Genomic DNA, 23,311 nt, shown 5'->3' with positions numbered 1-23,311 from the left:
TTTGGTTTTATCTTCTTTATATTTTAACTTTCTTTTTCAATACAACATGGATGACTAATTCAAAATTAACTTTAAAAAAAATTGGCATTAGTGAACAAATTGATTAAAAATAAAGTATAGTTATAAGCAAAGAGCTATAATCAAGAGATACATGACACTGTGCTCTAACTTTTACTTAGAGAAGGTAAGAAAAGGATATTGAATTAAGGTCAATACAGGTGCAACCAATACAATCATGGGAGAAGTTGTCCGTAGTTGTGATATAGATCAATTTGTTCAACCCATAAATTTTATTAATGTTTAAGAAGCTACATTTGTAACAAAAGATGAAATACATGCTTCTTCAAGAAAAAGAACTTTATTCTGGGAAATGATATCTGAAAATATGACGGTACTGTAATGGAACCAAAAAGACTAATATAATCCTGATGTATATAAAAGATGACAGTAGGACAAGACAGACTATATTCCTTCCGACCTTGATAATAGCACAAATACTCCTGGATTTCTGTGTTTCTGCTTTATATTTATATGGGAATCATAGTGAAATATTGGTTAAAATTTAAGAAAGCACCATGAAATGTACCTAAGCAGGAAGCCAGAAAACCTTTTTTGTAAAAAGAAATAATAATTATTTTATGAAGAAAAAAATTCCAAAGAATAATTTTGGCAAAATAAATAATGATCCTAGTTTAGATATATCTATAATGAAAAACAACAATATAACAATATCCTGGGTGCTGGAAACAGAGGCTCGGTGTGTTCAGTACCAAGATGCAAGGAAAATATTTTCTGAAGTAAAAATATTTAACCACCAGAACAAGTTGACATGGCCTGATACAGATTATTCCCATCACTGAAAATATTTATATGAAGGCCGAGAGTAATACTAACTTTTTCTAAAAAACAATATAGGCTGCAGGTCAATTTAAAAGAGAAATTAATTCAGGAAATATCTTTATGAGGAAGAAATTAGAAAGTTGTTTAACTTAGAGACTTTCAACTTAGAGACTGTTCAACAGTCTCTTTTCAGCTCTTAAATGAATCTTGATTGTCTTCAAAGTCATTCCTTTTGCTTTTTCCTCTTTCATTTGCAATATTATCAGTGGGTATGTGTATGAGCATATGTATGTACATATGTCATGAGTGCAGGTTTTGGAGCTGGCACTGTCCAGTAGTCTCTTACATATGGGAGTTTTCTGTTTGAAGAGCAGTATTTTTAATCCTCAGTTTCTGAAGGAAGTCCTTGAAGAATATGAAGGTCGGTCAGGAAGAAAAAATACTTCAGAATATTCAACAGTTAAACAAAAACTTTCCTCTGAAAAGCCCTTACAAGGAAAGCGCTATGTCATGTGGAGAGATTCAGAGGAGTGAAGAAAGTTGTGGTAAATGGCTTCTTAATTTAGCTCTGATTTTATATCTGTACATTTGTTTTAAGTACTTTTATCTTAATCAGATGTAAATCACAGTGAATTTGTGATGGGCCACGCAGGCCTCTACAGCATTCATGACTGGGCCCTGTCCCACGAGCATCGGTGGAAAGCTCGAGCTGCCAGTGACCCACACGGTACTGTGCCTAAATGCACTGAATTCTTATTGTGTCACATGGAATGTGACACTTTACTCCATAACATCATGCACAATAACAACATCCAGTCTTATTCATGGTTATCCACTGGGCCTGTTGAAAGTGCCTTATCAGTTTGGGGAAAACAGCTTCTTCCTAACTGCAGCTAGTTAATCTGAACTAGATATGTATGCCACTGTTTTGGTGACCTGGATATTTCCTCCTCTTTCCTCTGAATAAAAAGCCAACTTCTCTGCAGAAATCCTTAAATATTTATAAATGTATTAGATTTTTTTGGTGTTCTGTAGTCTGCCTCAGAATATTTTTTTGAGGTTACCACCATGTTCACTATTTCATGGAATCCTCTGCAAATAATCTATGGGGTTCCTGTTACTGCCATGTTTCTGTATTATCTCAAAAGATAATCTTGCTGTTTCAATCCTAACCCTTCTCCTGCTGTCCTTTTCATCTTAGGGTTTTTAAATAGAAAAATCAAAACTTCATGGTGTGTAACTACTCAGAAATAGGCCCCATTAGATTAAATTTAAAGGAGTTCTCATTTTCCAAGCTGGTGCTTTTATCTCTCCAATAGCTGTCGTTTACCAACAGTCCAAACACATTCATATAACACTGTGGTCAGAAATCATCTTTAAGCTTTTGACAGATGAGCTGAATTTGAGATATACTCTTCTGATTTCCTTCTGCAGGCAATTTATATGTCATGGTTATCAGAAAGGTTGTGTATTATAGGAACCTTGGCTATGATGGAGGGCTTACTTGAAATTTTAGCAGAGTCATTAAAAGTGGCATTTGTGTAGTGGTTACAAGATTTCTTTAAGAGAGGACAGCTAGAAAAACACTGGTATTTGAACAGTAGTCTGCAAAGTTTGAACATCAAGACCATCCTGGTGCCCTTTCCTAGGATTTCATGCATTTTAGAATAGAACTGTTCTATTAGACAGGTAATTGTATGAGCTATCCTTTACCCACTCATCAGAAATATTCATGGAAGGTACTTTTTTAATAACATTACCAACATTAGTGCTAATAATATTGTGAGGGGAAAAGAAAGCATTTTACTTATTTTTTAATATAACCAAAATGTAAATCCAGTGTGAACAATGACAACTGAGTGTCATAGGTTAGCAAGCACAGTCCCGGAAAGGATGTCCTTGCTAAGGGGTGCTTACAGTTTCCTCTGGGACCTGATAGAACCTATCAGCTGGCCAGTTTGAATATGGACAATTCTCTAAGCCACTTAAAGTTGTGACCACCTCTGTGATCCACATTTAAGAATAGGCAAACTCCCCCCCAAGCTCTCTCTCGTTTCCGGCGCTGGGACAGGTGGCTGCAGGCCCCGAGTGGGGGCCAGTGGGCCCGGCCAGGCCCTGCTTGGGCCAGGCCGGGCCGGGCCACGGCCATCCTGAAGCCATGGACCTGTTCCAGCCATGGAACCCCCCCCCCCCCACTGCCTTGCTGTGGGCAGCCGGAGCGGCTCGGCTCTCCCCCCCTCCACTGCGATAAGAAAAATTCAACATTCCAGCTGCAAAGCTGCAAGGCCGAGGTGAGATTAACCCTTTTACTGCTGTGAAGAGCTGAAAACCTGAGGGAAGAGAGAGAGGAGATGCTTAAAGCTGAAATTCTGTTGTGAAGCTATGACATATCAGAGTATCCCGTTGTAATTCCATGAAGATCTGGGGGGTGGAGTGTTCAACTCGTAAGCAAAAGCACCTGCACTGAGATAGGCAGATGCTGACGCAGCTGTAATTTCATGAGAAGTTTGGACAGGGAGAGATGGAAACGATGAGGACTTTTGCTCCAAATAGGAAAGGAGAAACCTCAGTTCCTAGAGATGAACCTGATGAGGACTTTTGCTCCAAGTGGGAAAGGAGAAAAAGTCAGTTCCTAGAGATGCTCCCAGATATAGTCCTAACAATGAAGATGAGGAAGACCCTTTGCTCCCACGGAAGGAGAAGGGCCTCTGTTTTTGTTTCTGGACAGCTCAACCTTAAAATTGTACCCCAAAAAACTTCAAGAGTGGACCCTCGAACGCGGGAAAACCAATTGCTATCTGTGTGTGACCTTGAACAAGCTGCAAGTCGGGGGAAGGGACTCACATGCAGGCAGAGAGACTCCTCTTCCTAAATGGACTGAACAATATTTGGAAGTGGGTGGCTGTCTCGTTGTGATACTGTTTTCATAGCATGAGCAAGAAGAGACTTCTCTTTCTAAATGGACTAAACAAGGTTATTATGGCAGTGGTAAACAGACTGAACATCTTAAGGGTTGTCTTTTCACATTGTCAGTGGGAGAAGGGAGGAAGGTGGGGGGAGGAGCAGAGTTCTGAAGGTGGTATAATGATTTTTTTTTTTTCCCTTCTTTTAGGTCTGTTAATAAACTTCTTTATATTCTTTCAAGTTTGGTGCCTGCTTTGCATTTCTCCTAATTCTTATCTCACAGAAGATAAACAGTAATGAGTATTTTAGACCAAACCACTACACTAAATTGGTGTTTCTGCCCGGTTACAAACCCAACCTGTGACACTGAGGAAAGTAAAAAAAGAACACACTACTCTTCAATCTTTTGTCAGTATCCTGCAGTGTTGGTGTCAAGAACACCAACAGTATCTATCCCGTGTTACGTATTTAATGTCAGAAATCTAACATTTAACATAATCTGAGTGCAACATATTCAGCTGGACTCCTCAGCTTGGAATTCCTATTAAAATCACTTTTCAGCTCAGCCATAGCATTCTGTAGTGTGAGAGGCAAGGATAAGCTTTTTAAATAAATATTTAAGTGCAGTTATATTATTCTTCTAATTTACTTTCTCTGTGTGGGGTGTTATGAACTTTACTGTTAGAAATCCACTTGATGCAGGCAAGAATGCACTGAAACAAGAAGAAGATATGCATCAGGACTCCAAATTACATATTAATAATGACAGTTCCTCTTTTCCTTACAGTGCAGACTGTAAGGAAAAGAAAGCAAAAATAAAAACAAAAGCAAAGAAAGACCCTATTGAGAATCTTGCTTTAAGAATTTTCTTCAGCATCTGAATCTTGCTGTGCTGGTGTATCCCTTTCTTGGGAGGAACAAGGACATAAGAGATTTCTGAAATGACCACTTGCATAAGCCAGGCACTCACTTCTCCTGTCAAGTCAGGGCTGCTCATAACGGTTTTCTTTCTCAGACTTTTTCTGTTGAACTTAGTTCTATAAAAGCAATTTCTTAGGAAAATAACGCATAATCAATTTTTTGCCTTGTAAGTTTCTTTCTTTCAGTACAGCTCATATACTTCATGCTCTCTTACTAGTTTCAGAAACTAATGTGTAATGTTGCTTCTTTGATGTGTATTTTCAGCCAGGTTAGAGATGATATGTTCCGTTGTGCTTTGTCCATAAAATAAATATGAACTGTGCTGAGCTTTACAAATTTTATCAGCCTCATGGAACTTAAAGCAAAAAGTCAAATGCAAGCATATCTGGGTTTAGTAGTAAATGTTTGTCAGTTATCTGAAATTCATCATTTCATCCTCCAATTGTTCTTCTTTATTTAAAGCTCTGATAGTTTGAAATCACACATAATATGTCGATCTATATTAACCAGAGATCAAGATGACCCATGTCATCCAGTAACAGGATCTCTTCTAAATAGCCTTTGCTTTGTACTAATCTGATATAATTAAGTTTACTTTCTGCTATAATCCATACATGCTCTATTGTTTCAAAATTAGGAAGACAATCTCTCAGATAATACAACAGCCTTAAATCATAAGCTGGAAAAGCTGCTTTAATGGTATCTACAGGAAAAGGGGTTGTGTAGGACACCTACACTACCCCTACCCCATTTGTGTGCAAAGAATAGGTCTTGGAACACCATCTGAAGACAGATGACATTTGTTAGTCTCAGTCTGGAACAGAGTGGAACCAACAATATTTATCACTTTCCAAAATGAAATTCTGTGATGTGGCTACTCAGGGAAAAACGTGTTCCATATAAGTGACAAATTCACCACTTCCAAATCCTTAAAAATGACAAGATTTCAATGGAAAAAAGCCTTAAGGCTTGTTTGATCTGCAGTTCTTTAGAATTTACAGTCAAGCTAAGGTACAAATATATCTGTGGATTTCCAGTCTAAGAGAAGTACAGTAACTTCTCAGGATGACTATTTTTTCTTGATTTGCATATAGCCTGAGTTGGAAATAATAGACAATTAAAAACTATCCAATAAAACTTCTAATGATAGAAATGTTGCTGTATACCAGAATACACTTCATTTATGTATAAAGTGTTCATACTTCAACTGGAAAAAATGGAAATAGTGCTGGAGAATATTTTAATTTGTTGCAATATTGCATTACATTCTTAAAAGAAAGTGGATTTGGTTTCAGAGCAAAAATATTCAAAATCACATATTTCTTTGTGACCTCGTGAGAAAAAATATAGCTTTTGCAGATACTTTCTGCAGCTCAAAATAATTAAAACTCAACTTCAAAAAATTCAGATAAATATTCAGAGGAATCTTACACCTGTACTTGCCATTTCATAGTCTTCTGCTTTATAGCCCATTGCTTTATAGCCCACAGTGCTATCCTGTTTCATTCACACAGAGTCCAAGCCTCTAGTTCTGCAAAGATTAATGGATGTGTACACTCATTGTACTCTCCGAGGCATTTCATTGATGCCAATGGAGCTGGTTGCAGCACAGAAAGTTAAGACAGGCATTAGTCTTTTCAAGATCAGCCTCTAAGCCTATTATATCAGAGAACAAAATTAGGTTAGATTTCGCTCTTAGTCAGGTTAGTGAAGCCCTGTTGCCTAAACCATTGTGCTACAGCTGAAAAAAATTGTGGAATTCAACACAAAGGATAAAATACTTTAAAGGGAAGAATGCACAGAGGCTCACAATGTTATTATGTAGCTTAGGCAATTAAATCATCTAATTTTTGGAGAAAGTCATTACTCTTTTGAATGATCATGTGCCAGAACTAAATTTTAATGGCTTATACTGTTGTCTTGAAAATGGTCTGACTTGTTTCAGCCGAGAACATTCAGTTTATTTTCTTAGTTCTAAGATTATCTGATACTGAAAAAATGACCTTTAAATGGTCCCCACTGCACTCATACACTTTGTTCTAGGAACCAAGGGAATCTTGAGTATTGTCAGCTGAAACAGTTTTTTATATAATTTATTTTTAGCAACAGCTAAAGTTCATGCTGCTCTGACTGAGACTATCGAGATTATAGGAAGATCAAAAGCTGAGGCAGAGAAGAACTCAGGAGCAAATCAAAATTTGAAGTCTAACTTCATACATAAATTAAGCTGCCATTCAAGCTGCATTTATTTATACTGTGGTTTGTGGAAGTGATTATTACGAAAAGAATTTGCAAAATACTTCATAGTGCATCTTATCTCTGTGAAGTCTGAAGATGAGAGAGGGGGTAAGTTAATCTTTAAAAATTTTTTTAAAATGAATGTGTCAGGTAGAGTTTGGAGAAGGAAAGTTTTCCCCCAAATGTACTGTTCAAAGTAAAACTAGGAATACACTTGCTTGAGTAAGTTTCTCTGTAAACTGTGACTTGATGTCTTCTCTAAAAACTCTCAGTGTTGCCCGGTGGTAAGGATGGTCCAAGCTGCTGTGGGCCTGGCTGGATCCCTGACCTTGCAGCTGCCTTGAGTATGTGCTCACTCTTGTCCAAGGTCAAGTTTTCCCAAAGAAAATGGTGAAAATGTGGGGGTTTGTTTTTTGAATGTTTCATAAAAACTGGTGCAATATTTAATACAGGCCTTGTATACTTTAAGACTCACCCAATGTCTTTGCAACACTCCTCAGAACAGAATTTTTCTTATTTCATTAAAACTGATTTAGTTCAGCCAATTCTTCCATTGCATTTTAGAGATATATCTCTTGTTAAGACAAACCTGGGAGAATTTTTAATTTATTTCAAAGGGAATGTAGATAACTGAATCTAAAAGAAATATCTACACAGTCTATCACTAGGTAGACCATCTATTGGTAGACATTATTTGTGCTGTTTTCCAAACTGGGACTTGGCAAATTAAGAAGTGCGCAACTGGAGCACACATGGGAAAAAAACGGTTCCCATCATTTATTTGTCACCATGGGGGAAATCTAAAGGAGATAAAGGATGCAGCTTTTCAGGCCTTTCTCATCCCTCACAAACCCATCCTTCCTCAGTCTTCAGTTCCTTCTGTTTAGCTACCGAATAAAACCTTGTGTCAGTATGGTCTATTTTGGTTTTATTTCATAAAACAGATTTGATTTTTCTGTGCTTAAGCAAAGGTTTGCCCTCTCATGTGGACACCCACAGACAGATCAGACACCACACTGTTTGACCCATGCCATGGGCTGTCCCTGTTTTGTTCAATACTTGGATTTACAGTGAAATTCACAACAAGATTTTAACTTCCACCACACAACTCTGAAGCAGCTATTAGCGATGAAGAGGTATCTTGGGGCTGATCAACCCCTGCCTAAGAGGTAGCTCCTAGGCAGGAAAGATCTGATTAATTCTAACAGGCTGTTTTAAATATAATAAATTTGTTTTACGTTAACTGAATTTAACCTTTCAGCTCAATAGAACTCAATCCTAACTTTCTCTTTGCGTGTTCCATGAAGTATTATATTTTTATCTATTACCAGTGGAAAAACTATTAAATAATACTTACAATGTCTTTACACTTACGAGTTGAAAAGAACGGATTTCTGCATTTGTCTTTTATTTTATCTCACCCTAACTGCCTAGCTTTAAGATTTCTGTAAATTAGATTTTTTTCTGTCTTACAGATGGAAGAATAAGATGAAGAGCCATGGTTAATAGACAATTTTTCTTTATTGCTGTGTATATCCACTGCCTTTTAACCAACTAAGTTTTCATATAACAAAAAAGTAAAATGTTACAGACAACACTTGTAAAAAAATAAACACTAAATATTTAAGTCTTTAATACCTTGCTGTTAGTAGAGATTTCACTGAACTTTACTGCTATAGTGGGGATTCTGTAACACGATGTATCAAACAAGGAGGCTGTGGAAAAGAAATATCTATGGACCGATTCTTGGTAGATGTTTCAGAGATGTTTATTTCTCCAGCCGCATGGCCGGGGCGCTGCCGAGGAACTGCTCAATCACGGGACCCGAGGGTCCTTGCCCGTGCAGGGGAACACAACCAATGGGGAACGAGGCTGACCCGGGGCCAGGGAAACCCCCCAGGGCCCCTCTCCCAGGGCTACATGGCGGGGGAAAGGGACCCTGACACTTTACTATTGAAGCTTATGTTTCTGTTGGTATGTTGCCCATATTTACCCATTATCAGATATTTAAAAGAATAACTTATTATGCTCTAAAGAGCATTAAATTCAAGTAGAGAGGCTAATAATATTGTTAAGGTGATAGAAGGTGTCAAAATTTATTGAATGAAAAACTACAACGAATATTAGAGGTGTATTAGACAGATGCAAACACGTTTTTATAGTAATTTAAAGTATTTAAGACACAAAATATTTCTGTTCCTTTATCCAAACTCTAAAGTGAATGCGTTGTGACTCATGTAATAGGGTAACAAATACCGGCACACATATCAGATATTTGTATTGTCAAAGTTGGAATATTTTCAGTGCATAATTTATGAAGTATGTGTACTGGGTTAAAATTGCTCATGTTTTTTCTCTATAAGAAAAGCACTTCTCCTCAATGCTAGGCAAACTTTTATACATCTGTAACTATTTTGAGCTGTAATCAATCAGTAAAACTGCAGATTTTATTCAGTAACAACTAAAAGTAACCCCTCTCTTTGCATTTGAGATTTCCCACTTTCTTCTCCCCTTTCTCTCAGAGTGTCTGTTGAAAATTATTAGTTTGTAGTTGGGATATGTGGACCTACTCTATGCACATTCTATGAAAATGTCTTTCTCAACTTTACCTTCTGATTAAAAAAAAAATTCTTTAAAATGCAAGAAACATGGATGTCAGATGCACAGGTGGCAGATTGCTGTTTGATAGGAGGTAAATGGCTGGGGGGAAATTCTATTTCTTCTGAAAACATTCAACATTTAGCAGTAGCAGAGGTACACAACTGCTGCATGTTATGGAAGCTGCTCTTTTCAAAGGGTAGTCATAAAAGAATAACTTGAAGGCAGAAGAGCTGACAGTAACAGTAATGGTGTGTGGCTGGAGCACTCACCAAATCCAAATGGACTGAAACCCACACCCCACTCCACACTTGAGTGCATCAGTAGCTAAGGCAATATTTAAATGCTGATGCAGCACTTAAATTAGTCTACCTTATTTAAGGTCACTTAGGCCTGGTTATTCAGCCTCAGACTTGATTGATTTTAGTAGATTTTTATATTTGACTGGTTAAGCAACCATAAAATATAGATATATGTCAGACATACATAAAATGGATCAAAGATTTGGCCTACCAAGACTGATTTTTACCTGTAAAATTATAGAGATCCCAGAGTTAAAAAGCAATATTTTCATATTTATTCTTACTTGCTGTTGAAAGAATTGGCTGCTTTCAAACCTAGAGCAATAATGAAAAATAGCTCTTTATAGGACAATTCCCTGTTGCTGATTTTAATCTTTAAATACATCGTATACATGAGCAAATAGATAATAAGGGCATTTGATATTGAGACATAGTGTGGAGAGTGATTGTTTCCTAATACTGATAATTCTTAATCCCATAGTACTGTAGAAGTGTGTGAAAGTTTGTAGATGGCACACTGTGGGAATTTTGATAGCAAAGTTAGTTTTATTTGCTTGATTTTGCATCTGTAAAATTAGTTATTATCTTATACAAAAAATAAGGTTTTAAATCTATTATAATGTTTACTATTTCAGAGTTTATTAAGAGACACTGCTGGAAGTAATGGCATTTCAGTTTATTGTTAGCCATATTTTTAAATATGAGCATTACAACAGTTTGCTGAACAATGATTTGCCCTGACAATACCAGAGATAGCGAAAAATCCTAACAATTTTCAGTCAGCATTCCACCTAATGTCTGCTAAGTGCTTGTTGGATTTTCTATTTCAATCTCATAACAGTTATTAGTCAGTTTTTGATGCCTATTTTGTCAACTTTTCTAATTTTGTATACACTTACAGAAACACCCAAAGTGATTTGTCAGTTAATACATATCACACTTTTATTGTTTTACTAAGCTTAAATTACCTGCAAAAGTGAAATGTACAATTAGATTAAAAGTTATTCAATTTATTTTCCCCATTATATAATTAGTATATTCTTCTGAAATAAGAAATTTTACTTAATGGCTAAGTGAAATTATGTTTGTCTATCCTGTAATCACAGTTCATGTATGTGAAGAGCATAACTACACTACATTATTTTAACATACTCAAAGAACAACAAAAGTACTTTGCTTTCAAAGTAGTTCCATGCTTACTGAGTCAAAGGAAAAATCTGCTATGTTCACTAAGCTTGAGGCTTATTTTTTATATGACTGAAAATAATTGATCTATTACATAGAGTGAACCTTGCTCTTATTTCTCACCATGATTGGGGTTCTTTGTTTTTCTGTTTTTCCTTCATATAATGCAATTTCCAGCACTGACACGAGATCATCACTATTGATTGCTTAAAGAATAATACTTCCTGTTAGGTTGTTAAAAATATCAAAAGTTGTCTTTTATTTTTGCTTTTGCATATATACAAGCATTCGTAGAACAATAACTAGTTATCATTCTTAAGAAGAAAGCAAGAAAAAAGGAAAAAACCCTGCAGCTTATATGATTTAGTCCCTAAACCATCACTTCTGGTTTTCAAGTCAGCGTAGCTTTCATTGAAACAGAAAACCTCCTTACAGCCAGCATTTATTTATTTTACTATTAATTGCCATTCATTTGAAGCCCCATGGGTTAAAACACAATGAAAATTGATTTGGGACTTGGAAATACAGTAGGTTTAGTCCTATTCTAGTAAAAATGACATATTGTTTCACTATGTGATGGCAGAACAGAAACATAATTTTTTAGAAATTATGTCACTGTTTGTAGCTGTCATTGTAGCTTTAGTTATGTCACTTTTCTCCTCTTTAAAAACATCTGCATCTGATGTCTCCAATGTCAATGTGCTTAGAAACACAGTGTAAATATTAACAAATGACGGTTTGAAAAACTGCAATAAAAGATATTTTATTCATTAAAAAAAATTTCTCAAGCATTCTAGGAATTATTTTTTTAGATTTTCTGTAGGATGTTCATTAAATGTCTTCTAACTTTAAATTATGTCAATTTCTAATGCAATTTCTAGATAAGTAGTTTTGTTTCTATAACAGCTCTGTCCCCCTGTTTTGTCCTTATTAAGCTTTACAAGGTCTTCAAGAGCATCATTTAACATGAGCACAATATTGCAGAAGTAAACATGTACCAAGACAGATGTTTTGCATATGACTTTTAATTAAGAAAATATTTGAGTGATTTTATGACCTCCTCAATGTCAAAAAAGAAAATTTTGCCTGAGGGTTAATTAACATCCTGCAGCCTTTATGACATTGCAGCTATTCGTTGCTGGATTCTTTCTAACAGTAGGAGCTATTTCATGTTCAGGTTTAAATTCACATTTTTTTTATTAAATTAAAAAATCTTATGTATTGTTCTGTACTGAGGTAATGTATACATATCATGGAAGGCACAAAAATACACTGAAGTTAAGGTTACATAATGACCTTCACTCTATATTTTAGTAACTCATGATAGCCAGAGAATTCTTTTATTTTTTCTGAAATAAATTTGTGGACATGGTGTATGTATGTTCTTTTGCATTTAAAGTTAAGAAATTTTTCTCAGTTACACACTCATGCATTATTCCTCACACAACATTTTCTAAAGATAATTTTGTAAAAGAATGTGCTTTTATGCATATGACAGAAAAAAAAATATATAATATAAATGAAATTATTTATATATACATAAAAACCAGCAGTATGTGTAAAAGAGAATAATATATACATTCAGAGACAGCATTAATATTAGTAAATTTTTTTACTATATATATTTGTTATAAATAGTTTAAAAGCTGCTTTATGATAATTCAAACAGATGCACATTGTTCATTCAACACTGAATAGTATGCATGTGGAAACAGACGAAATAAGGTATATTAGTTACTCGAAAGTTTTATAATCTACTGTAACTTAAACTTTTGGTTATTTATTTTCCATTTAAATCTCCTTTTTTCCCAATTCTTTAGACAGTGGTTGCATCAAGATGGTTTGCACCTGTTCATGTAAAGGGGGAACCACAGATACCTGAATTGGGATTCAGATCCAGTCAAAGGGGTTCACACAAAAGGTAAGTGACTACCTGTCTTCTCATGTATGCATCTCAGGTAGATGTCTGTCTATGCAAGCGTGTTTTAATTCTTCTCCTAGTCAGGGGAGAGCTGAGCAGCTCAGAGCACACAGTGAGCCAGTCAATCCCAAACTAAATGAACAGCTACGATTGCCTCCTTTGCATGGAGACAGCTACACTGGGATGTCCTGATCTCAAACTAAGTCTTTTTTCAGCTACCTAAGAATAGGGTCTGTCTTTAGAAGCCCTACATTAGGCTGTGGAGCCTCCACCTGCTGCTTCAGAGGGTGGGGATCCTCCCCCAGACCTGTGTTGTGCCCTCTAGCTCTGTGTAGGCACTCTACGAGTGTTTCAAATGGTGCTCGATCCTGAGCAGGAGTAAGGAGGCCCTGCTCTTTTTCCAAACTGCCAAATGACCTGCTTGGTGGTTTGAGCAAGTCCTTTAATTCTGAAATCTGCAATAAGACATTTATAAAATCAAGATCCAGTAAGAAAAAGCATTAGATAAATGTCCTTAATTCTTTTATGTAGGCCTCACTGTATTGCTGCGTGGTAAGATGCTTTTAACAATCTAGCCTTGCTTAGGAGACTGGGTTAGATGTCCATACAACAACAGAATATTGTTATGTGAAAAATACCAAATAGATATTATTTTATATTTTAGAATTATTAGCTGTATTATATCTATATACATATTAAGAAATAGATTACTCAAAAGTTTTTGAGTCCCAAGATAGGGGACAACCTCAGTAAACCAGCTTGAAAAAGAGATGATTTTAATTGACAAAAGTTGGGAGTGTTGTCTTGCATAGGTATCCAGGCAGTGAGGGGTAAATTGAAATGACTTGAGAGGCTTCAGGTTTTCTTTAAAAATTAGCATTTCTGTAACTGTTCATAAAAAAGCTTAGTCAAAAAAACCACGGTATGTGAACACTCTCACAACAAAAAGCATTTGCATTTCATCTGACTCTTGAATCAGAATATTTGCTGCCTGTGGGGCTGGAGATGGGTCAGCATTTCATGCCATCATTTGGCCTCAGTATTGAGGCTGATATCAGACTGAACATTCCCTAGCAATGTTTATTGTGGTATTGATGCTCTCTAATGAAAAAGGGCTATAAGGTCAATTTATTTTATGTGGACCAGAACACAGCTACTAAAGATAACTACTTTTGATCATGTACTCCAGATTTTATAGCTACCTACTAGCAGTCAATGATTCTGTATTCACGGCTCATAAAAAATAACATCATCCTTAACATAGCTGGAGAGGTCAGGTGAACCATACTTAAGAATGTTTCTCACACATATCTTCAAGAATGCTAATCACTCAACTCTGATTAAAATCAGAGAAGCTGCCCACTTTGGAAAAATTATATATCCTGAGAAGCTTTAAATATGCATGCAAAATACTTGCACAAAGATGAACCATTGATAACTGGAGGTGACACAAAAACACTGTCCACACAGTTTTGACTTCTTGCCATGCCTGTCATACAAATTTTACTTTAATTTTTTTATAAATCTTTCAGGTTGTATGACTCAACACTGAAAAATTAGAAAAGGTCAAAGCAAAAGATTCAAATTATGCTTCTATTTAAGCATTTATTATCTCATAATGCACTATTTTCTTAAAAGTAAATTTTGCCTTCATACACTTTGTATTTTATTTCAGTGAGGTGATGAGAAGACCACAATTCTGGTGTGGGACACTGTTCTATAAATGCTCATCATCCTCAACTTTTTAAATGTTTCTTTCCATGACTGCTTTTCAACTGAATGACATATTTCAGGATGGCTCTTCGTCTGAGCCCTGAGAGCACAAATGGGACTGAATGTCCCTGACCAGCCCCACTGGGTTTCTCAAGGGCCCAGAAGGCCCATTTCAGCTCAGCTGAGGACCTCTAACCCCTGTCTGAGCTATGTTGAAAGAGTCTCCAGCTCTGCCTCCAGCTCTGTCTCCATCTCCTGGATGGATCTGGAGTGTACAATGTGGTCATGTCTCCAGCTGTGTCTACTGCTTCTCTTCACCAGGTTCCCTGGCCCTGGTTCATGGCTTACAGTTGATGGACTCTGCTCCCAGCACCTGGCTCTGCCTGCCATGGTCAGATCTTGTGGGGTGGTGCCCCACTGCTAAGGTTGCAATCTATGCTGGGGTCACCCTCAGTTCCCCTTCCTTTAATAAGCAGACAAGAAAATGTTTTCTGGTTTCAACTTTTTCCTTGTAAAATATTACTTTTGAAATCACTAAGGGACCTAGGCCTACGTATATCATGAAGGATTTAGCAAAGCATTTTCTGAATACTTAAACAGTCATTTTTGACTCACATTTCAGTGGCAGTTCTTTTATTTCCAGGAGGGTGGAAATCACTACTGCTTCATATGTACTAATAATCAAATGAGGGTAGAGGAACAGAAAATATACACAGTTTTCAAAATAAGAGGGAGAAAGCCAGTAATTTTCTAAATGTACAGTGTCTTCTAGTGTGAACTTCTGTAGCACTTCAGCAGCCTTTTTTACAAAGACCATCTAAAGGAAGAGTCTAGGCTTTTAAATTCCTGGCATTCACTCTACTGTAAAGAACACACACATTAAATCATAAGCCTGCCTAATGTTTTTTTTCTACCTGAGATGAACTAGAAAGCAGCAGACTTGCTGACATCAGTTTTCATGTTGCTCTACCATTCTGACAAGCAGATGTGAAAATTCAAGTGTATCATGATTTACAAAGCCAGCCTCTGACTTGGCCTTAGCAATACAAAGGGGAAGCCTGCTTCACAGATGCATCCTTTTCCTGCATATCCAATGTCTCTGCACTCAGCTGTTTAAATGCAGTGCAAAAAGAAGAATCATCCACTACACCCTGCAGTACAAGGTTCCCTTCCATCACCTGTAGACTAAACTCAAGAGCCAGCAAAACATAACTTGAAAGTGGAATTAAAGGCTTGTATCTCCTCTTCTTAGAGATAAATGTTACCCGAGTATGGGTTTTATTTCCTTTCAAAAGTCAAGCTGAAATTCAGCTGCTGCAACTGTATTCATCTCTTTGCTGTCTCAGCAAGTTTGTCCTATGTAAATAGTGTGATCTTAATAAATAAATACTGAAGCACAGCTGGTGTTGGCAAGATATCACTGTTAGGTTGCTGCAGCATGCTATCACTACTGAGTGTTGCTAATTATTCTCAGAACTGGGAAATATAGGGGAAAGGAATGCAGAGGAGAGTCAACGGAGCCTGGAAAAAAACCAAAAGGATGTTTGCCTCAGTCCACAGCAAGGACATCTGAGCACCATGAAGGCAAGTGTTTCACCAAACTTGGTTCTGAATTATTAATTTATCAAAACAAGATTTGATAGCCACAGTGGTATAAAGCTGTAGCTACAAATTTGCTGCTTAAAATTCATACCATTTTTTTGAGAGGAAAGCAATGGAAATTGGGGTACTTAAATAATCTAAAAAACAATCCAAAACCAAAACCAAAGAAACACGAGCCTAAAAGAGTCCTGACTAAATTAGTGAGCTGGAAGATATTTTTCTTTTCCCCTCTGCTTTGCTGGCAGTATGTAATAACCTATCTTTGAACATAGAAGTCCAAACTTTGGGTTAGATGCCACAAAGAAGCAGATAGCTTTCAAAATTTAGTCACATAAGAGAGAAGAAGTATGTGAGTTGACATTTTTCTAGCTAAAATGAATTCTTGTATCTTAATATTTATAAAAAGAAGGCAGATGAAGAGAGTGACCAATACACTTTGTATAGATTTTATTTTGTTTACAGACTGCTGCCTGTCAATACTGATGCTTTTTTGCAGGTGTGCTAGTGCCTAACTGAGCTGAGCACCAAGTAGCTGAGGCAGAGTACAGCCCAAGTTTCCTCATCTACTTTTGAATAAAAATTTGTTCCAAAATTAGTGGGTAAAATTACTCAAGTATTAAAACTATTGAGCGTATTTAGCAGACATGATCTTAACTGTGTGACTGGCAGTTTTAGAAAGGGTGAATTAAAATTGGATGTCTGATGGCAGCCTCCAAACACAACTTGCATATCAAAGTAACTACAGCTTCAGATACTGTAGAAGGAAAATCTCCACACATTTTCTGGCTATACCATTTTCTTATCATTTCAAAAGCATTTGAAACAAAATATAAAGAGATGCTGAACTTGAAGTTTCAATTACTTGAATTAACTTTCCTAGCTGTTCATAGTTTACTAACTTACAGGTGGTCAGAACGCAAATTCCAGAGACAATAGAGGAAAACATGGGGCAATACTGAGAATATTAAATAAAAAAATGAAAAGATTCTGAAAAAGTAATGCGGAGGTTAAAGTCTAGGTGTTCAATTATGTGAGGATTAGAAGGAACAAATTTTAGCTGAGTAGTCAGGAAGTGTTAGGACCATTGCATTTATATGCAGGTTAGTAGGATGGGAATAGAAGAAGGTAATGCTATAAAGATAGAAGTACCTCTTAACTTCAATTGCAGCAGGAGGGAAATGCAGAAGGAGGAACACTGAAGGAAGCATTCAAAATACGAGAGCATATATGTTACACAACTGTACTTCCCTTATTTAACTTTGAGATTATTAAGTTACTTTTAATAGAGAACATCTTAATTTGAACTCTTGAGAGAAACTAATAAACCAAGACTAGGGAACTTTGTTTATGTATATATGAAAACCTATAGGGAGCTTTGTCCATTATAAAAGAAAATTAATTAAATTGTTTAGGCTTTTTTTCCCCCCCTTTTTCAAGAACTTATTTTAATGTTTATGACATGCAGAATACTATTGTAAAACATGATACGGAAGTGTGACTTCAGGTGCTACATAATTCCCTTGCTTGCAGGGATGGAGCTCCTGGTTTGAATGCTCTTGTGACTGTTATAAATAAAAAGTTTTGACTAACTGCCTCTCCTTCACTGAGACATGGAAGATCCCCTCAGGCTCTTAATGTGTTTGGAACAGTTAATGAGTGAATGCCACTCAAAAATCAATCCCAAATCAGTGTTATTTCCTGTTTTACCATTAATGTTTTGGGTTGTCTGGGTGGGTTTTCTTTCTTTTTTTAAATGGTGTCTGAAGTGAAGTGATAGGACTGCAGTTTCAGTTCTCATTTGGTAATTGAACATTTTTATTTACTGGTAGGCTGTCACTTTGAATGAGAACACAAACCAGCTAGGGAGTTACCTAGCCAACATAATGTGCATAGCAAGAAACAATAAAAACGCTTCAAAATAGGCCCAATGAGGAGAGGCTTCATTATGGTGCCAGAAGAGCTTGGTCAGTGGGGACAGTTTTCATGAGACAACGAGAAAACTCAGGCATTTGAATGTTTTTTTCAGCTTTAGATGTGGATGAGAGCTTAAAAAACTTTAACTTACAGCATGTTTAGTAGGGTTTTCTGAAAGCATGTGTGTAAACAGCATTCCAAAGTTTGGTATGTTAGGAATAGGATTTCAAGGGATATTTTAAATGTTACATGTTTTCTCTAAATACACATTTGTGTATACTATGTTGTCTATTTGGTTCAGATTTGTCATGCTTTGCTCTTTGCAGCTACCACAAACCACGACCATAGTTGATTCTAACGCAGGGCCTCAGCTGTGCCTTGGTAAATCAAGTTTCTCAGGAAGGCCATGAAGCCATAGCTTTCTAAACCTGCTTGCTTATTCCTCACAATATATCAAGAGAGATAAGTCAGTAAACAGATTACAGGGAAAGTTGAAAAGGAAAAACTGATCTTTAACACACAAGAAGCTAGAGTCATTTAATGATTGCAACAGAAAACAAGAGAAATACTTTGAAATATGAGTCTGGTTCAACGAGTGTGACAGAGAGAAGTCATTTAACTTTCCATTGTATGTTACCTTTTTCCAGTACTGAACTTGGAAATAACACTTAAGTAACAGATTTGGGGCTGACATTTGTCTGAAATAACTTTCTTGGCAGGTGGTTTTAGCCAGGAAAAAAAAAAAAAAAAAAAAAAAAAAAATTGAAGAAAAATGTAGAGCTTAGCATCATCTTGAAAGCAACTGAGAGCAGGACAGAGACAGTTTGCCACACAAAATTTTGATGAGCTTCTGTCTTCAGCATGGTTGGCCAGTATTGTCTCTGCATCTCAAGAAGAACAAAGTGGCGAAGGCAAAGGATAATTAAAATTATGGAGGAGATGGAACAGTTGGCTTATGAGAAGAGAATAAAATATCAGCGATTATCAGTGATGCTCCTCTTAGGAGTGACATATGAACAAAGTTCACAAAAACATTAAGATGGCAGACTTACACCTTGGTACATGAGCCTGTAGTAACAAAACTAGATGGAGATTGAAGAAAACGGTGAGTTTAATTTAAAACAGATAAAGGAGCATATTTCTTCTTGGTGGTAGAAAGCTTATGGAATCCTTTGCCATAAAAGATTGTGATTGCAGGTGATATAGACACTTACAAAAAGGAAGTATATAAATTTTTGGACAGCAGGTCCATGAAAATACACTTAAAATAAGATGCAAGGCTGTACCCTCTAGCATGCTTATTGCAAGAAGTATGGAGGATGGGGGAGTAGGTACAGAATATATGGCAGGGAGTGGCCGGGTTTATGTTCTTCCTTTAAACAGTTTCTCTTTTGGATTAAACAGTCTTTTTTTGGATTCAACCTAGACAACAGTCCAAAAAAATCTTCAAGCCCTTTCCAAGAAGACATGAGAAAAAGTTATGGAGAAATGAGCAGGGAGGAATCATGTGACTGTATGTGCCAAGGAATGGAAAAAGGGAGGGAGTGTGAGATTCAAAGAATCAAAAAATGTGAAAACAGAGGGAAATGTGAGTGCAGGCACTGAACAAGCAATTTCACTGTTTCCCAATGGCATCCGAGGAGCCAGCAGATATTGCCTAACAGAGTAGAGTAGTGAGGCTGGATATGTGGAACACTGCCTCCTCCACCTCTTTTCAGGAAGCTGTTTTGTGAGAGGGCTGTACTGTATTCAGGGCAGTAGGATTCAGCTTTCCAGAGGAAAAGCTAATTACACCGTACCATAAAAAGCTACAGCCCTTGGCACCAGCTGCATGAGTACAGTCTGGATGCAGTAGTGGTGGTGTTCACAGCGTGGCAATGGTGCAGGGATGCTTTGCAGTGGGACGAGCAGGAATATACCCAGGCACCACAGATGAGTGTTGTCCATTGTGGCGATTACCACCATGGTTATCCCTCAAATGATGCTGACTGGGGTGTTCTGGTGTAATATGTGTATTATGCCTGTCTCTCTCAGCCTCACTTTAAAGCGATCTAGAATCTACAAACAAGCATTTTTGTTAGCTCAAAGGCTCTTTTGTGCAATAAAGGGAACAAGTCAAATCTTTTTAAAGACTGTCATTGATTTTTTTTTTTTTTTAAGCAAGGAGTTGCAGGTGAGGACATAGCAATTATCATACTTTACAGAAATTCCAATCTGAACATGAGAGAAGGGTTTTCTTTTTACGATTCAGTACTAATTGAAGTTCTGAAGCTACTACACTGCACCCAGCCTAAGCAGAATACTCCCAAAGCAATCAGTATTTGCACTTTTTGAATAACATACCAGTTTCTTTAACATATATGTTTACAGATTTTGATGACACCTATCCAGTGTCACAGTTGATTCTTCACTCTTGTCTTAGATTTTTATGAGATCATGACAAAATTATGACAAAGGACCTTCTACTATAATTTCCTTTTTTGGACAGCAGTGAGGAGTTATTTGTGCAAGTCTTGGCTTCTCACCTTTCTTTTCCTCTTCATTCTCCAGAAACTGGAGTATTGGCTTTAGAAAAACAGCACATCCTATACAGATGTGAGGTAGGTTAGGCTTTGAGATACTTCTGGATGCAGAGAAAAATGAGGCTATTTTGTGAGGCTATTTTATATTTTAAGAAACGGTTTGTGGCATAAATATGTGGTTTAAAATTATACTATGTACATATAATATTGTCCCAGCTTGATATTATAACTTAAAAAAAAATATATATATGCGTCTGAATTACAAAGATTTCCTGGTTTTGAGGGACTATTTTGACGACCTAGATAATTACATGGGAGCCTGAAATGAGTTCTGATTTCCATATAATTATCCATCTACTCCTTCAATGCTTTTCCTTCATACACAATAGCTATGGGCCTCAGCTGCTTCAGACTATCTGCCACTGAGTTTAATTAAAATCCTCACTAACACAATGTGCATAAAGAAATTCAAAACTGTGGATCATCCTGGCTTGTGCAAATTCCCCCAGGAACCTAAGCTTTCATCCCCAAAGCTCCTTTAAAATATGTGGATGTTCAAGGCAGAGGATAATAAAATTAGTGTTTGGGAAATGAAGAATTCAATGGTTACAGATAGGGAAGAATCTGGTACGTTTTCACTGTATTGCATAACTGTTCCTCTCTTCAGAATTTGTGTTGCCCTCTTTTAAGCTAGTAACTGTGTCAGTAACTTGACTAAAATCTGATGCTCTTGAGAGGTAATATCAAATCTTCCGTTTTCCCAAAACTTCTGAGAAAGTTGATGGATGAAATGATGGATATGATATATAGCAGTCCTTAGACTCCTTTCACTGTAGACTGTTTTAGATACAGAAGTTGGTGCAGTCTGGATTTCAGTTCATCAAGCCTTGTTGAAGGTAATACTTTCCTTGGTATAGTTAAGAGCCATTGACATGGGCGACTGCAGGCACAGGCAGCAATGTATTCCTCAATGTCTCCACTCTCTCATCAAGAAACCTCAAGTTATTGGAGGGGACAATTTCCTCCTGCTGGGCATTGCAAAATTCTGTATGTGTACAGCTGCCAATATTACGGACAGGGATGCTAGTGATAAAGACAGATGTGAATAGGGCCTACAATTTAGTCAGTGGCAAACCAACAAAAAATACCTGGATTTTCTGAGCAGAGAGAGAGAGAGCAAGCGAGAAAACACCTTTAGAAATCACTAAATGAATTAGATTTAAAGAGAAATCATTGAAATAAAATCACTTAGAGTAGTTGAACAGATTAATGGTAATGAATAGCATGGAACACAATTTCTTAAACTACCCTGTAGCTTACAAAACCTTTACTTAAAATGTAGGGTGATTTAACTTAATCTGACATTACACTTTCAGGGAGGAATAAATATAGAATTGGGTTAAAGTGTATGAGAACATAGCTAGTCTATGTAGTTTTACAACAATTTAATTAATTTAGAGCAAGATATATGAGCATACATGATGGGCAGTGGTCTAAATGCAGATGTGGTTCACAACATAACTCTACATGGTAAGGGAATAAACTTGCCTAATATCTATGGAAAACAGTTTCATTCAAGTCTCAGCAGCAGCAATAAATACAATAGAAGTTTGCTTTTCTTTATAAATGATTACAGGCAGAAAGAAAGATAGGTATGGTAATAAATGAATTGAAGCTGTAATGGATACTGACAGTTTGGAATAAAAGCTAGAGGTGGCTGTGTGCAGTAACTAAGCTATGATTTCACATTCTGCAGATTTTATGCCAGTGCTTGTGTGACTTCTGAGATCTGTAAAATTTATCCTTACCACACCATTTTTTTCCCCCTTCACTGAATTTAATCTTGCTATTCTCTTTATGCTGATTGACTGACATTAGCTATTCAGACAAAAATGAAGCTAATGGGTGAAAGAAGAGAGAACTAGAAATTCTTCAGGAAGGATTTGGAACAGTTTCCAGCACTGATTATTGTAGTTAGAGATGTACACATGCCCAGAGGCATTTGAGTGGAGACTGTCACACTGAGTATAATGTTGAGAGAAGAGAAGAGAAGAGAAAAAACTCTGGTTCCTTTAGTTTTTTCTACTCTTCTTAAAAAAAGCTGAAAACAAGCAGTGAAATATTTATGTTTTATCATTTATATGCATACATACACAAATGTATATATAAATTATCTGTAATACTATAGAATATATAATAATGTGGTACTTACTGATTAATAAAAAGCAATGAAATTGAATCTTAGGTTGCATGAAAACTCCTTTGATACAAAACATAATTAAAATTTAAGTGACTTTCAAAATACCACTTAATAAAGTGTCTGACAAAAAAATTGTAAATGTTCAGTTATGTTGATTGTTCTTGAAGTGGTTTAATAAAGTTGACAATAATTCATTAACATTTTTGAAAACTTGTTTTTCTGAAGTTTGTTGGAGATTTGTTATGATTCTCTGTGGAGGACAGAATAGAGGAAGACTGGGAAGGAAGGAAGAGATTCCATATGAAAAATCTTCCTGATTTGTGGTATTGACTGCTAATTAGAATGTTCATTCATAAGCATGGAAGAAAATAAAGTTGTATTTTGCTTTGTTCTGTGGTAGTGGTAAACATGCATTTTTTAATGTCTGTCAAATACATCCATTGATTTGTAT

General features: G+C 36.4%; 1 long non-coding RNA gene across 1 annotated transcript in view; it reads left to right on the top strand.

The window, feature by feature from the left end:
- LOC116440817 overlaps positions 1 to 23,311 on the top strand; it is a 63,053-nt gene that overhangs the window by 28,461 nt on the left and 11,281 nt on the right. The window contains exon 5 of the long non-coding RNA XR_004238772.1: positions 12,809 to 12,909. This is a non-coding gene — a long non-coding RNA (uncharacterized LOC116440817). The remainder of the gene's footprint in view (positions 1 to 12,808; positions 12,910 to 23,311) is intronic.

Source organism: Corvus moneduloides, chromosome 3 (assembly GCF_009650955.1).
Source record: "Corvus moneduloides isolate bCorMon1 chromosome 3, bCorMon1.pri, whole genome shotgun sequence".
Classification (NCBI taxonomy): domain Eukaryota; kingdom Metazoa; phylum Chordata; class Aves; order Passeriformes; family Corvidae; genus Corvus; species Corvus moneduloides.
This window is presented reverse-complemented; position numbering and strand designations above follow the sequence as displayed.